At 35.9% G+C, this 17,669-nt stretch overlaps 1 protein-coding gene across 2 annotated transcripts in view; it reads right to left on the reverse strand.

The window, feature by feature from the left end:
* zbtb20 (zinc finger and BTB domain containing 20) overlaps positions 1 to 12,305 on the reverse strand; it is a 33,869-nt gene extending 21,564 nt beyond the window's left edge. Inside the window, exons 1-2 of one of the 2 annotated variants that reach the window (XM_041233139.1) lie at positions 10,358 to 12,305; positions 6,112 to 6,181 (exon numbers count right to left, since the gene is read on the reverse strand). The gene's annotated coding sequence lies outside the window, so the exon portion shown is untranslated. The remainder of the gene's footprint in view (positions 1 to 6,111; positions 6,182 to 10,357) is intronic. The other variant, XM_041233140.1, reaches the window with a different exon arrangement.
* Between the last annotated feature and the right edge of the window lie 5,364 nt (positions 12,306 to 17,669).

Here is a 17,669-nt window from a genome sequence, read left to right on the forward strand (position 1 = left end):
TGTTTTTACCACCGACTCAGTATTTTCTAAAGCTGCAGTTTGGTTCATTAGTTATTCTGACGCTTTCTTTTTGGTGCAATATATAATGATCTAAGAATCTGTGCCCATTTTCCAAAGACCGTAGTGGTAGACAATTTAAACTTCTACCAGTTTGCTTTCCATCTGCCAGTAAAAATAGTGGCGGCACTTCAGATCACAGGTACAACTACCGTGCACCCCGTAACTTTTTTCAGGCACCCTTTCTGTCCCCCTCAAAATTCAGGATGTTCCATTTTCATGGGAAAGCTACTGACATGAACCTGTGTGGATTTAAAAATAACAATAATAATAACAATTATGAACCGTACACACAAATGCCCAGGCTGTGCAAAACGACTTAATTCATTCCATATTGTAAATATCAGCTTTTAGGAGTTTCTTGTAAAATGTTGTCAATGTAACAAAAATGTATACATTTATATTTTATCCAACGATATGAAGTGGTTAACCTTTCAGTTTTCACCTTCTTATTTACAATGCAGCCTATCACTGCTTGTCACCACACTATTCATAGCATATACTGTTAACACTGACTTTCACAAACACAGGTGTACATAAAGCACTGTAACCTGTATTTTGTGGTTACGCTACACTGAGGGTATTTGTATTTTACACCAGGAAGTAGTTTTAAAAAAAGAGACTACCTTTGGTTTTGGACACACATTGGATTATAACTTTTTGACTCTTATGAGGCAAAAGCCAAGTGCAAAACAATGCTAAAAGTATTATTATAATTCAGGTCACTGATTTATTTGTGCCACCTTGTATAAGTTTTTTGTTGCTACAATGTTTACACATGCTTACCATAAAACCTTTAGAGCAAACAAATCATATCCTGTTATGATCCCTTTGAATACTGCAACTTATAACAGTGAACCAGGGTTATGATAATAACCTGATGTTCCCTTTCAAGTATGAAATGTAACCGTTATTGAATGGGATAGAATACACAAGCCGTCGCAAGTGAAGCACTTGCAGCTCCGCCAGATGTGCTACAAAGGAAGATAACTGCCTTTAGCATTCTGGCCGAGGACCAAACAGGATCCATGGCATATATTCCACAGTACAGTGAGGGAGAACACTCAGCATTTAACACCAGAAGTCCAAAAAAGGTTGTGTGGCTAACTACCCCAGGACTTAAAAGTGGAACATAACAAAAATGTATTACAAAGCAGAATGGGTGGCTGCTTTTAATACTCTGGTACCAAATCAGGGTTCTGCTGATCTACGACATTTAGTCGGTAGAACCTTGTAAAAGCATGAGTCTTTGCCTACACTGCAGCGTTGCAAATGTCTGCAACAGACGCGCCCTGGAATAATGCCCAAGATGTTGCAAGGTCTCCTGTGGAGTGACCAGTGACCTTCTCTGGTGGGGACAGGTTGGCTAGATTGTATGCATTCCTGACCGTGTCTGCAATCTACCTTGACAGCCGCTGTTTAGATAGGGCTTGGAACTTATACCCAAAGCAAATAAACAATTGCTCTGATTGCTGCCAACTCTGGGTGCGGTCAAAATAATACGCCAATGCCCTAACCAGACAGAGCATATGGAACTTCCTCTCCCTGTCAGACTGGAAAGGAGGTGGATAGAAGGCCTCCAATTCCACTGTGGTTGATATGGAAAGCAGAAATGCTTTTAGGGAGAAAAGCAGGATTAGTGCAGAGAGTAAACTTAGTTCTAGCCTTTGCAAAAAACAAACAGGCTTTCACTGTTGAAAATGCTTGCATTTCACCTACCCGCTTAGTGGAGGTAGTAGCAATCAGCAAAGCTGTCTTTAATTTCAGCTCAAACGGTGGTTTTGTAAGCGCCTCCAGCACTACATTAAGTAGCCAGTGAGGGACAAGGTCTTTTCTAGGGGGTCTTAACATCTGAGCACCCTTCAAAAACTGTCCTGCCAGGAAGTGTGCTCCTGGGGAGAATAAGTGAATTTAAAATTTAAAATTTTTTGTAGATGTGAAGCGTCTCTATGGCATTGTCAGATAACCCCAGATGTCTCTGCTCAGGGGCCAGACCCAAAGCTGCAGAGCTTGCCTGATCTTCTCCATCCACAGTGGAAGCAGTGACAATGTTGGGAAAGCATACAGCAGAGTCGTGGGCCATCTGTGGGCCAGCGCGTCTATGCCTAGCGGGCGAACGTTCTCCACTTGGGAATACCAGTGGAGACAATGGGTGGACTCAAAAAAGATCCATCTGTGTGCACCTGAACCTCTCCCAAATGAGGTTCACAACCATTTTGAACTGTGGGGGCCCCCTCTGGAGAAGAGGCCCTCCACCCAGTTCCTCACCCCTGGCAGGTGAACTACTTTTACTGAAAGCAAGTGGTCATGAGCCCAAAGCAAAAGCTTCCGGGCAACACAATTGAGACCATTCCAGAGAGTGCCCCAAGCTAGGTTGGAAGCATCTGTAATCACCACCTCTCTACTTGTGACACAGCCAAGAGCTCTGCCCAAGAACAGATGAGCTGGTTGTTTCCACCAGTGCAACAGTGCATGCATTAGAGCTAAGCGGAGGACCGGGGATGCGGCTGCCATCAGGCCTAGAAGTCTCTGGAAAGTCAGTACCCTCACCATTGTGTTGGGCTGAAATAGCTACTAGCACACTGCCGTCCAACAGACTGGCAATCACATTTTCGGAGTTGAGGCTTACAACGAGATAGACAGCCCTTTGAGAGGGTGTTAACTGGCTTTTCAACTGGTTCACTGTGATACCTAACCGTTGGAGGTGGTTGGTGACCAGTCCCGTGTGTAACACTGCCTGTGATGGTGACTCGGCACATATCAACCAGTCGTCCAGGTAATTGATCGCTCTGATGTCTTTTAGTTTCAGGAGGGGCCAATATAACATCCATGCACTTTGAAAAAGGGTGAGGAGCTAGAGAGAGACCGAACGACAGCACACGGAACTCGTACGCGGTACCTTGAAAGGCGAACAACAAGTACTTTCTGTGGCCTGGTCTTATAGGGATGTGAAAGTAAGTTTCCTTGAGGTCCACTGTAGTGAACCAGTTGTCTGACCTTACTGACTGCAACAGCTGCCATGTTGTCAGCATCTTGAACCTTCGGACTCTCTAGTACAGATTTAGCTGCCTGAGGTCGAGGATTGGTGTGAGGCTAACAATAATGCTGGGTGTTCTGGACATACAATGACTATAGTATAGCAATTCTGATGAGCAATGCAAAAAATGTCCATTCATGATAACTGAGTGTCAATGGGAGAACCACTGTCCATCATTTTAAATGAATCAATATCTAGGACACTATTTATCCTTAGATGAACCACGAAGAGAATACTCTGATGTAGTGCTGTAGGCAAAAAACATGTACATCTACAATTACAGTTACATTTAATAACAGCAAAAAAAGATCCATCTTGAAACTAAAAAGTTTGCTTTCAAAACCATACTGTAGTATTGCTGTAAGCTTGAGAAATTTTCTTTTTTTAAAAATGCCACTTGATGTTTTATTTATATATTTTAATATTAATTTTAATGCTACAAAGATGCTGCCGTAAAGGCAGATCTGGCAGACAGTCATTTATATTTATTAAAAGAGAAGGCACCATGCTGAGCCCACATTGTTCCAAAAACAAGCCTGCGTTGGAGAGGGGAGACTAAGAGAACTCAGTCTCTGTAGGTATCCAATTCCTGATTTTGCTTTTGCCTTCAATGGTGCCACTGACTGTCAAATGTGAATAACAGTGCCTTCATTCTATTGCATGCAAAAATACAATGCAATATGTTTTAGTCCTGCATGTTCTTCGTGTCCAGTGGTAAAAACCAAATATGCAATACATTGCTGTATAGTAACAGAAAGAACATCCTGCAAACTTGGCATCCCCAGCATTTCTGAATGGGTTCCTTTCAATTGGTTTAGACGTGATACTGAAACTCTCTGAATAATACAGTGCTACCATTGTGTTGCATAATATATGTTTACTGTAATCTTGGTGCATTTTGGCTGATAATGGCCTCCTATTTCCAGGTAGAAGAGGCCTGGCACTTGACCAACATGCAATGATTAAAGGGTTGTATTCATGGACTGCTGGTAACATTCTGATTAACCATTTTCCTGAAAGTTACAGAAGCTTCGAAAACTCAAATGCCTTACAAGAGACTAGAGTAAAAACCCTCCGTTTCCAGCTGTAAGTGCACAGCTCGCAGCACACAAGGGAAAGGCACACATTGAGTTTCTATGCATTGCACAACATTGCAGGAGTCTGAGATGACAAAAGCACCTGACATGGAGAGCTGACAGACTACAAAAAGCACCTAGCACAAAAAGGCAAAAAAAAAGCCCCAAGGCCACAAAAGGTATATAGTTTTTTTTTCTTTTTTTTTTTTTACTGTCATTCTCCAGTACTGTAGGTCAGACATGGTTGGTAATGTGAAATTCTGTGAAAAATATCTCCCTCTTTAGATAAAAAGTGGTCTGTTATTTGTTGTATACACATGTGAAGCAGTTGGGATTTGGCAGCACTATTTCTGAATTTCTCTGCACACGCAGAAACTCTTTCTGATTTCCTGTCCGTATCTATGTGTTATCACTACACCAGTGTTTTTTTTTTTAAGTTTTGCTTTTGTAAAATTGTTTAACACATATTTTAAAAGAATGATGCAAAGGTGTCATTTTTTACCGTGGCAGGAACATAAAAACTTTCTATTTGTGTGGCAGTCAAAAAAAATAAAAATGTAGGTTTTCAAGCTATGTAGAGGATGGACAAACAAAAAAAGTTTCCCTATCTAACAATGACTTGACTCATAAGAAATGACAGAACTCCATGGCAATTAACATCAAAGAAGTCTTTCTGAAATATACATTTTGTGGATCATTTGAGAACATCTGAATGTAAGTCAACAGGTGTGAACAGTATGCAGTGAGATGTGTAATGCACAGAGATCAGCACTATTTTGTCAGCACGGTTGCCAGTATGATGCTTACTAAACGCAGACAAGCTTTGAGGAGAAAAGAACTAAAACAAAATGATGTAAACTCAGATCAGAGCTTTACTTTCTTATGTGGAAAACCTGGAGTTTAGATACAGATAGCTTTGAAATTAATATACAACAGATACTGTTGAAATTTGCTAAAATTACATAAAAAGTATATTACAGTATGAAGTGTAAACATGCAGACAATTCCTGTTTGTCAGACTGATTAGTGGTGAATGGCGTAACCATTGCCCGGCATTCGGAACCTTACTAAGGCTAAGATAAAAAAAAAAAAAGACAAAAAAAAAAACAGTTGCATATTCTGTTCTGAGTACACTTTCAGCAAGCAAACATTAAGGTAGAGTCCCACTTTAGATTACTGTATTAATTATATTTTTTGAGGACTTTATTATGTGATTTTTCAAGTTTAAAAGAAAGTGACATATTAAATTTTACCAAATAGATCTATGAGAACACTGTATTGCAGGAATATTCAATATTCAATACTCAATAACCGTAGTAGAGACTTTCCTGGTTAAAAACATATTAAATAAATAAATAAATAAATACGCACACTATATATTAAACAATAATTCTACTAAGTGCCCTGGAGGCAGATGCCAAACACAAGTCCCACCAATAATACCAACTATACAGTACTGCTTGGTTATGGTTTTATCAGTTTATCAAAAACACAATTCGGAAAAAATTAAAACAACCCCTTTCTTGTTTCATTTGTCCACATTGTGCGTAGTTTAAATGTATATCCTGCTATTACTGCAGGTAGTGGCAGGAGTATGTTTCTTAGTATTAATATTGTCATAAAACTTTTTCTGTGTGCAAACAACTACTCTAGGAACATATTCTTGTGAAAAAATGATCAAAATGGACGGACATTTTCTCCATTCTTTTTTTAAGTAGAAACCATATTAGCTGACACACTGCATTACATCCTTAAAGATGACATCCCCCAAGTCCATCAATTTTATTGCTTCAAGACATTAAACTGGGCTAGAATTGTCAGATGCATTTTTTTTTTTTCAAACACCTTTTCAGAAAGCTGTAGTGCACGGTTTACAGCTGGTAGAAAAATAAGCAATTTACACAATATATGTGGTTTACAATGATCTCAATCCTACTGTACCTTTGTTGATGCGTATTCTTGCGCTATGCAACTTTTCAAAGTAGCTCATAAGACCATGACAGCTTCAATCCTGTTAAAAGATAGAGATTTCTCATTTAACTGAAGCCTCCAGAGGATTACATACTTTGGGGTCATGCATTTAAGATTCACACAATGTACTGTTGCGACTGGTATTTGCTTATTAACTAAAATGTAACTGGATGTAATGAGTTACAAAGAGGGAAAATACAATCTTTAAAAAAAATAAGAATATGAAAATCTAGTTTATTATTGTACACCACAGGCGACAAATAACATATTTAATAATAATACTAAAAGGTTATGTTTAGGTCAAGGCAACCTTTGGGATACAGATTTTAGTAATGCTGAGTTAGTTCAGCATTATTGGCAAGCACATGGTTCTCTACATACTGTGACATTTTGACTTTTTACAGTTTTTAAGGAGTGACACAGCAATTCGAAGCTACAAAATGAAATAATAATAATAAAAAATGTATTTACCAAACAGAATATAAAATGATTTAGAATGATTATAATGCAGACACTGATATGCTCCACAAACATATTCACTGCACCAGGACTTAACAAGTTGTCAATCAAATTACCAAGTTCACAGGAATCTTTGTACGGGTTTAGGCCCGATACAAATTAGGAACAGTGGTCAGGAAACATATTACTGACCCTAACATTTTATAAAGCTGATTCATTTATTTACGATGTGCTGAAAGTGACCAGAATGAAACATAGAGCACCATTACCGGAGGAAGAGACACTTTTGATAATAAAAATAGGTCTGTACAAAATGGCTAAAATGCATGTTTATTTTATAAAAAGGAAAAGAAACAAACAAACAGACAAAAACAAGAGGCTGTTTAACCTTAAATTAAGTTTTTATTGAATGTATCCGTCCGAATGAACTCTCTCCAGTTAAGTTGACTGTGTTGTTGTATATGTGTTAGTCTGCTCTGAAAATTAAACCTCACTCTTTTCTCACACCAGACACCATGTTGGTTTCATATGGCTCTCCTGACCCAAACTATGAATGATTGAAGACTTGTTTTAATCCTGTAATTGGAATAATACAGATTAATTTTACAGAGATTATTTGCAGATTTAGCAGAACTTTACAAGGCCTATGCATTCTCTAAATACCCATAAACTAATAATACAACTAAACCATAACCCTTGCAAAGGAGTGCGAAATAATAGAAATTAGTTTTACACAACAGTCGTTACACATTCGTTTTTATTTAAGTGAAACAGTTATGATTGTTTGATCTCCAACATCTAAGTTTAGACAGAATTGTGTATAAGGTATTTGCATCAGGGGCAGGCCTTATTACAGCTTAAGGGAAAGCGAAAAACAGTGACAAGGTATGATGCAATACATATCATGTGTGCAGTTACTGATTCTGTAAACATTAAAACATGGACACTTCTGTGCTAATTATATAATATCCTTAAACCATACAACAATACGCTAAGAGAATGGTATAGCAAATCCATTAATGAACAGTTTAGTACACAAGCTATATAAAATAGTTTTATTATTATGATAGGTAGCTGGCAGTCTTATCCTTACCTATGAAAGTGGGAGCATACTGAAAACAGGAAAGACAACAAAATAAACACAGGGGTTGTACAGACAATCAGAAGGCTGTAAAACAGGCCCACCATTGATCGCTGTGTTGTCACTGATTTGATGGCACTAATCTGCAAGGTAGAAGTCTTTATCCAGACTTTCCTGTGAAACATCAGTAATGTGTGCTATACTGGATACATATGCTCCTGCAACCAAGCACCCACTATCAACCCTTTATCTTAAATCTTAAATCAGAACTGAATTGCAACAGGGAAAGACAGCTATTCTTTTTAGAATGCATATCAGAGCATTAAAAAGTACTTACTACATTACAGCACATTTGAAAGTAAATCTGGTACTTGCAAGAGAAGTAATAGCCAAGTAAACACTTTATAATAGGTGTCAAACTCACAACCATATAAATCGCACATAAACTAATATAGCATTTCCTTTTGATTTAAAACAATCTACACCTTGGTTTAATACACATCTCGTAAATATTCATCATTTTAAAACCATAAACCTAAAATGACTTCATCATGACCACTATTACCAACCTATTACCATCACATCTATGACCAGTTGGATTAAGAATCAGCACACACACACAATTATATATATATAATATATATATATATATATATATATATATATATATATATATATATATATATATATATATATATATATATATAAACCCTCTTGTTTGTGGATAGACAAGTATTGTTATTGTAACATTTCAAAATGACACTGCTGAGACTTTTCTTTTTTCATAGCAGACAAGCATGTTATAGATTTCATTACTCTGGTAGTTTAATTTCTTCAACATATGTGTTTATTTATTTTTTTTCCCTTGCAATGACAGCTTAATAGCTTTAAAACTGACTTCAATTTGGCACCACAACAGCTATGTTTTTTTTTTTTGTTTTGTTTTTTTTACATTAAGTCACATCATATATCTGAGCAAGAGGAGTTTCATAAAATGGCAGTTCTATGGGATAAAATACCAAGTTCATTGATTTCACTGTTTTCAGAAAGGATTAAATACAACAAAATTTAACAAACTGTAAAGAATCTCAATTGATCTGTAATTTCATCAGTATGCTATAGTGTTTTACATGTACAGTGAGATATAAAGAGGGAGAAATGCAGCTGAACCAATGCATTTGCAGCAATTAAACCAACACCACAGTGATTCTTTTTCAACCAGCACCAGTTGCACGGTTACAGATTTTCACTGTTAGTCAAACACCACAGATACTCCACTACCACCACAAAATAAAAGGGAAAGGCTTTTAGAACCCAATTTTTGACCTTCACGCACCCTAACTTAATATAACTGTTAGCTGCTCTGAAATGGGATATATGAACAGTTAAAAAAGTGAATTCACACTAAAGCAATATCAAAAGTAATCTATAATAATCTCTTTAAAGGAGGCATTAAAATGTAACTGGAGCCTTGAAGCAATGTTCAAAGGGTATTTGAGATTACGAACCATAGGGCATGCGAGGACAACGCTATACACAATATCTTAATAAGCATGCAGTGTTTGCACAATCCATGGGTACAGTGTATGGCATGGATACCTAAGAGACGCTAAAAGAGAAATGAAAATCTTAGAAGATTCCCTGAGAGTTCCTTTCATTACCATCATTTTCTGATTTTGGCTGATGTTGGGAGGAAGTCTCTCCAATCTATCAATCTATCTGTCTGTCTTCTTGCTAGCAGTTATAAATCATGTTTAAAGTAATCCTGAAGTGAAACTCACAATCTAGCTTCCAATGCATTAGAGGCCTTTTCTCAATGCACCCTTGAAATCATTCACACCAATGAATTTTCACTGTTTTGTTTGTACTGTGTTAGAGATGCCTTTAAAATGTTTCAAGAATATTAAGCAGACACACTCCCTGTGTCATTAAAAGAGCACCAGCATTTAAAACAAGCAGAAACGACATCACAAAAAGGTTGCACACAAAAAACAAAAAAAGGAAAAAACATTTTAAAACCTAAGTTTAAAAAAAAAAAAATAAAAAAAAGAATTTGAAATAAAACAAGGAGTACAGGAAATGAAAGAAAACAAAGCTTTGTTTCCCAAGCACTTCCAAATTAAAAAGTCATATGATATCTGATACTGCAGGACACATAGCCAAAAGCTAACCAGCTTGCCTAGAGGGAAAGAAAGAACCAGTGTACTTTTGGTCAAAGAGCTTTTTCTTCTTTACTGCAACTATGTAACACACAGATCAGCCCCAGAAAGAATTCAATAACACTGGCTATCGGCTTACACTGCTGCACCACTGCCTGGTGGGCATGAAGATAGATTTTAACATTGCAGGCAACCATCACCATTACAAGTGTTAAAATACTTGGTGCCTTCCTAACTTGGCCAGATGCCAAAAGACGTCCGATGGGTTGGCTGGAAAACAAAAGCATGTGTTTTATACATATTTTTTTTTTCTCCCCTCCACTAAGCACTAAACTTGTGATACATCCTTATCTAACTCCAAGGAAATCCACCTGCTACGGGGTGAAATGAGGTGAGGCTGAGCAACAAAGAGACAGGAGAGACTAACAATCGCCAGCTCCTTACAACCCGACCGACACTCATAACAGCAATTCCATTTCAGCTGCGACACAGTGAGTGAGCAGCAGCCGTCTCCTACCTGCCGTGAATGCTAATCAGCCCAGGAGTCTCTGTGCTCTCTCCTCAGCCAAAGGAGTCGTTTCCTTCAAAATGTATTAGATCCTTTCGGTGGCAGCCTTTTTCTTTCTTTCCTTCTATTTTTTTTTTTTTTGCTGCTTCTGCTGCTTCTTCCCCAAGAAGTAATGACTAGTCTTTATATATATATATATATTTATTAAAAAAAGATAAAAAGGGCTTTAGATGTTCTCAGCCCGTTATTGATCCTCTTTATTGTGTCTCTTCTTTCTCTATTTTTCTGCTCTCTCTTTCTGTGTGGCTCTCTGGAGTGCTCTGTCGATACGTCCCCAGAGGTAGCGGGTCAGTCCGCCTGCTTGAAACCAGACACAATGCACTCGTCTCGGAGTGCCATGCACAGCCATCAGAACACAGACCACGTAAAAAAAAAAAAAAAAAAAAAAAATAGAAGGGGGGACTGATTTGTAAGAGAGAGAGACACCGCCAGTAGTCAGGTTAATCAGATCTTCTTTAATTAGCTGGCCGCTGCATAAAGAACACCCAATTCAAGTTGAACACATTTTAAAATCGGGTTGTCTTGCGAAGGAAAGGAAAGAAATGAAAAGAATTATTGAACAGGATGTAAGCTATGTAAACTCTGAAGCAATATACAATTTGCATAATGATGTAGTGGATAACCAGGCTTTAATAAGTGTGTTTGTGTAGGGGGGTGGGGGTTAATGTTTAATTACATACATTCCACTTGTTTTTTTTTTTTTTTTTTTTAATGAATCACTGAACCAAGGATATTTTTTTTCCTATTTATACTAATGCTAAAATAATGAAACATAATACATAAAAGGTCATTAAAAAAGTTTCTCATGAACCATGATATCTGTGTGTTATAAAGCCTGGTTAACCGGTCTGTTATGCGATATGATCAAAAAGAGAATTTTTAAACAGATTTTTTTTTTTTTTTTTTTTAATTTATTAGATATGAAGGTTTAAAAGCAACAACCCAGTAAGATTCCTACCGGTTTAAAAAAAAAAAAAAAATGTTGGTTGAGTCATTTTCAAGTTATTGGCAACAGCACATCATACTAATGGACTTCTGCAGTTTCCTCCCCTGTCATTCCCAGGAACTGGGTTACAAATCATGCCAGAAAAAAGTCAGTTCTCGTTGAATGTGTGTAACTTGTTTGTCTGACTTTGAAACGGCTAGTCGAAAAACTAAAACTTGTTAACACCAGAACAAAAACCATAGCCTCCAACAAGTACAGGGACACCTTGAACCCAGAGGTGTGTCTGTCTCACTGCTTTTCTACAATACTATCTAGTATATCCTTCTCAAGCACTTCACGACAGTTCACACAAAACAGCTTATCTGCATTTAGGAGCAGCAATTTTACTTGTAATAGAAGGGTACTCCACCCTGGCCCTATAGTACCAAATCGTGGTATGTGTACCTAATATTTGAGATTATCAGTGGCCTACAAATACACATTTACAGTGAATTAGATCACAGCTGACCTTATTTCACATCTTCAAAGTTGCTACATTTTTTGGTAGAATTTGTTTGTGTGGTTTTAATGAAATAATTAACTGGCCTTAAAGTGCTTGCAAGAAACACAGTATTTAAATCATCACTGTGTTCTGTGTTGTTTACATTGCAGCGTTTATTTCTGATAGATTTTGATAAAAAATATTAACTAAAGTTGGCATTTTTAAAAACACACTTTCATATAATGCTTTTATAAGTCACAAGTATAGCAGGAAATGTGTCACTATATGAAAAATATGCCCCTTGCATTACACCCTGGTGTGCTTCCCCTCCCACCAAAAACCCTGTTCTGCCTCTTTACCAATCCTGGAGAAAACACTGAAGTCGTCCAAACAAATACTGTGTTTACCTGCATGCCAGTGCCACACTTTGGCAGATGGTTGTGAGATGTACTTAAAAAGGACAGTATGCAATTTCTCTGATGACAAACACTATTATAATAAACATTATTATTCATTTAATTATGTATGGTTCCTGCCAACTGTTTTTCCCAATACTTAAGTAATTCAAAATGATTTGCCCCAAAGGAAACTTATATATCAGATGAAGTCAGGAATCCATTAGACAGGGACACCCAACCCGCGACCCATAGGCCACATGAAGCCTGTTTATCATCTAACTGCGGCCCAGTGTATTAATTCCACTTCACTTATGTGTGTGTGTGTGTATATATATAAATACTATCTAGTATATCCTTCTCAAGCACTTCACGACAGTTCACACAAAACAGCTTATCTGCATTTAGGAGCAGCAATTTTACTTGTAATAGAAGGGTACTCCACCCTGGCCCTATAGTACCAAATCGTGGTATGTGTACCTAATATTTGAGATTATCAGTGGCCTACAAATATATATATATATATTAACTTTGTTGACTTGCTTTTTCAATTTTTTAGCACAAGCAGCAGCACACCATTTTAATTCGTACTGTGGAGGGTAATTGTTTCATCAGCTTGTCTCCAACTCATTTTATGAGTCTTCCTCTCCTTTCTTAAATGAACAAACCCACTGCATTGAAGAACCCATTCCCAACATAGGAGGCCTGTTGCTAGGGAAGTGACGTCAATGCCCTATGACTTTTGCTACATTGCTGCCTGCTACAACTGAACAACCTGTAGGCTAAAATAAAAACCGCCTCAACAAAAGACGTGACTGCCCGACTTCACAAACAGGAACACGACTGACTGCCCGCGAAATAATGAACAAAAACTTTACTGCCCAATCACAAATCATCCATGACATACAGGCAGCCACTGTTAAAGAAGCGGAAGTCATTGTCTGGGAGATGTCACGTAATAAAGAGGGCTTCTTCCAACTCTGAGGATGATGACTAGGAAAGATCTGTTGTTGTTACAGACATGCATGTTAATTTACCAATCTACAATATGCTTTACCAATATACCCAATAGGTGAGTTTCTAGCAATTAACTGCAAAAAAAAAAAAAAAAAAAAAAAAAAAAAAAAGGGTATTCCTTTATATAATAAATGGTTCATATGTGTGTAACTGAGATTGTATCTTTGTAAATGCATCTTTATTTAGTTTTTCAATTTTTTCCTCAAATTTTGGGCTGTGTCTTAAATTCGAAGGAACACAGTATTTAGAAACGGCTACTTGGCATGAGATACTGAAGTGTAAAGTAGACACAAAGCAATAAATCATTTGTTTTTGCCTATTCCCAATGCCTTGTCCAATGGTTTTATCCTAGCCGACCACAATCCATGAAGTACATAGGGTAAAACAGCATAATGAGAATGCAAATACTGATGCAACCATGGGAATGTTTTTAGGAGGGTGGCGCTAGGATGCTCTGACAGAGTATTCTGAGAGCTGGCCTATTGGTCGCAACAGGTCTACTCACATTAAAACACTGCCTTTCCTTACTTAGGAGCAATAACTTAAAAGACAGTACATGTTTTTTTAAACTTTGCTTACCTCTACACTAAACATGCATTTTACAGTTGTCCCTTATGAACATAATAACCTTTTATCACCTTGCAATTGTAATGTAACTATCAAATTCCTCAAGTGCCCAATTCTGTGTTTCCTTCAACCTTACTGCTTCCTCTTATTTACTTAGATGCATCCCACTGCAGCGTGGTAATGACCTACTCAATGCTGCAGAGAAGAATGAAAGTCCTGGTGTCAGCTGAGGACAAACACGCCTTTTTCCAGTACATAACTACAATAACGATAATGGTTCATTCATCTGAACAGACACCAGACTGCAAGACGCATTCAATTATAATTCCTTTTTGTGACTCACTGGGGAAGGTTTATTTTATTTATTTATTAGGTGTCCAGCTTTAGCTAGATATTGTAGGCTACTGTAGTTGATGTCTGTGTAAAAACACTGAATATGTACTAATCATTGCCTAGTTAAACAGGCACTTAGCGGCAATGTTATAATCTATGCTCAATAGTGACTTACCTTCCAGTGACTCCAGCTTTGCTGAAGAATAAGTGCAAGTTAGTTCAGTTCAACTACCTAGTGTTTTGTTCTGTGCATATTATTTTTATTTGTAAATTTATGCTATAAAAGTCTGTGTAATACACTTTTATATGCTGCTTTTTCTACCATTTATTTTAGACAATTTTTAAATTTGTGTAGGAGTTTTATCTTTACAAGGTATAGCTTAGCTCTGCTGTGACCAAACATTATTTCAATTTGAATGTTGATTGGTAACCATGGTTTTGTTGCCTGTTGAATATGATCAAGGGGCTTCGCTAAATGAGACGTTTCTCAATGGCATAAAGTCTTTTTTATTTTTTAAAGTATAAAGGTTGATTTCACCCATTCACTGCTTGAATTAATAAACATCGATATCCATCATCAAGAGAGAGAAGAGAGTCCGCGTTCAGTTAGCTGTTACCCACATACACCTCAGTCGCGTTTTACCGCCCTTGTAACAATAAAATCAATCCCCACTATATATATATATGTGTGTGTGTGTGTATATATATATATATATATATATATATATATATATATATATATATATATATATATATAATATATATATATATATATATATATATATTTCAAACTTAATGCACCACCCGTCACACACGATTTCCGACTTCGTCACCAGCTTATAGATACAAAGCCCAATGTTACATTTTATCTGAATATGTCACAGAACGCTTTAAAAAAAATAAAAATAAACAAAATAATCTCTAATGCCAAATCAGTCTCTTATAATGTGCAGTTACACAGCACTTCCTCCAGTTTCACCTGAAGAAAATTCAGCCAACGCAAAGCGAACGAGACAAGCTAGGGTACTGTAACAATTAATCATTAAACAGTTCTAGATACTGTGATGCATTTTTTATCATATGTGATCTTTGTTTTTATGCATCTTCATTTGCAAGTGAACTGTGACATTAGGGCCTTATCGAGCACTATATTCTGCAATTCTGAATACTGACTTTCGATACTGCTTTAATTCTGGAAACTTTTTTTTTTTAATCTTTTGATTTTCCTAAATAGCATCACGTTTTACGCAGTTCTGTACATGGATAACATTTAGATTTCATTTTGCTGTTATGTTGTTAATGGGAAATTTTACATACTAAAAGTATTGTATATAAAAAGTACTGTATATAAAAGTACTGTATGAACGTATCGTCTCTTTAGTTTTGGCAAGGGACATTTTCAGAATCATATCGTTCTGAATTAAAATACTTAGTGTTGAAAATATAGTACTGTACCAACAAAACTAACACAGTACATCTAAATGAAAGCCTGCTTATTTTAAAACACAGTCCTTTCAGCTATGTATTTTAGAATTTATTTATTTATTTATTTATTTTGTGTTCCCTGAAAAATGGATAAGGGTTGGAACAGGCCAAAATGAAATAATCAGATATTTAAATAGAGCACAAATAATGCTGCATGACAGAGGCTGATATGTTGAGTGACAGGGCAAAGCAGCTGTCTACAAACGGCTATGCCACAAGTGATGTTCCAACAGTTTTCACTCACCACTGTATTTATTATGTGTTTGTATGGGAGGCAAAATGAATTAACAACACATAACTGCAAGTTACATTTCCCATTTTGTTTTTACAAAATGGGAAGACTACAATAATGTTGTTATGCAATACATAAATAAATAAATAAATGAATTACACAACACGGCTGTCATAGCATCAGGAACCATATGACCAATATTTAATTTTTAAAAACACTCACTCCTGTAAAAAAAAAAAAAAAAAAAAAAAAAAATATATATATATATATATATATATATATATATATATATATATATATATATATATATATATATATATATATATAAAGTATCGCTATCAATAAGTTGGGACGCTAGCAATGAGCGATCGTTTCCATCACTTCATTTAAGAAAGGTTTCTGACTGTTAAGCCCTGACCACTCTTAACCTTTACGCTTCTATGTGTCTCCAGGTTAGGCCATTGTTTCTTTATTTCCTTGACTACAACTTCAATAAAAAGTATATGCTTGTAATAACCTATACTGCAAAAAATTCACGTTTTAGGATCCATTTTACGGCTCTAAAGGGTAAACATTCAGTTCAAATTATGTACTATACATTAAATGGGTGCAGATGTCATAGGATTCAGTTTGGTCGAGAGGACTCACAACATATTTACCTATTTATAAATTACAAAAACTGATATTTGAGCTAATATACACATAGATCTATCTATCTATCTATCTATAAACATTCAGATGCGTACGTTCCATGCACGGGGTGGCGTCTGTACACAGGTAAAGATGCACTGGAGTTTTAACAAATCCTTAAAAGTGATTGATTTCTCATAACTACAGCTGTGGTCAAAAGGTTTGGATCACTTATAATTTTAGGACTGAGACATAATTAAAAAACAAAAACAAACTATAGAACATAAGTTATATTTTTTATTAACATCATGTAAACAAAGAAACTACAAAATTGTATCACAAAAGTCTATCTATATAGTGGTATATGTAAGTAGTTTATATATGGAAAACTACAACGCAGTATTTAATTCAATAAGTTAACATAACATTATTAGTTTCATTCTACTTTATGAAGACAAACATATTCACTCTATATTGCGATGCAAAACTTTTGACCATAGCAGTATGTCTCATATACACTGTCATATATTATCTGCTGATCAAATATGACAGTTACTGACAGTATCAGAATCTGGGGATCCTCAAAACAATCTGCTCAAAGTCACACTTCTTACAAACACTCTCGTAATACATAATAAACCAAGCTTAAGATGTACTTAACAAAAATGTATTTTTAAATTATCCATTCAGTCATTAACATTCACTGTCAGGTGAATTGGCTTTTTCATTATATAATTTCCACTAACAAAGCTAATTAGCCATAATCATTTTGGGGGGTAAGATACAAAGTTCTTATAAATTTCAATTAAACCATGCTATTTGTGTTTTTAAACATCAAAATTAATCCCATCTTTAATTAAACTATTAATACCATCTACAAATCTAAAAACAAATATTTATGCAAAAGGTTAATTACAAAACAGATGTAGAGTGGAGGGAATGGATTATCTTTCTGCAGGTATGTTATCATTAAGTAACAGGGAGATCAAAAAGGTAGAATTTGTAAAGCTACTAACACTTAGGCAATTAAAAAACAGAAATGAAAAAAAATAAAAACAGCACCAAAATTAACTTTCTTCAACGCACGCTGTTTGTAACTATTTTTCCTGAAAAAAAAAAAAAAAAAAAAAAAAAAAAAAAATACATGACCCTGTCCTTTTTTTTTTTTTTATTTT

Source organism: Polyodon spathula, chromosome 30 (assembly GCF_017654505.1).
Source record: "Polyodon spathula isolate WHYD16114869_AA chromosome 30, ASM1765450v1, whole genome shotgun sequence".
Taxonomy (NCBI): domain Eukaryota; kingdom Metazoa; phylum Chordata; class Actinopteri; order Acipenseriformes; family Polyodontidae; genus Polyodon; species Polyodon spathula.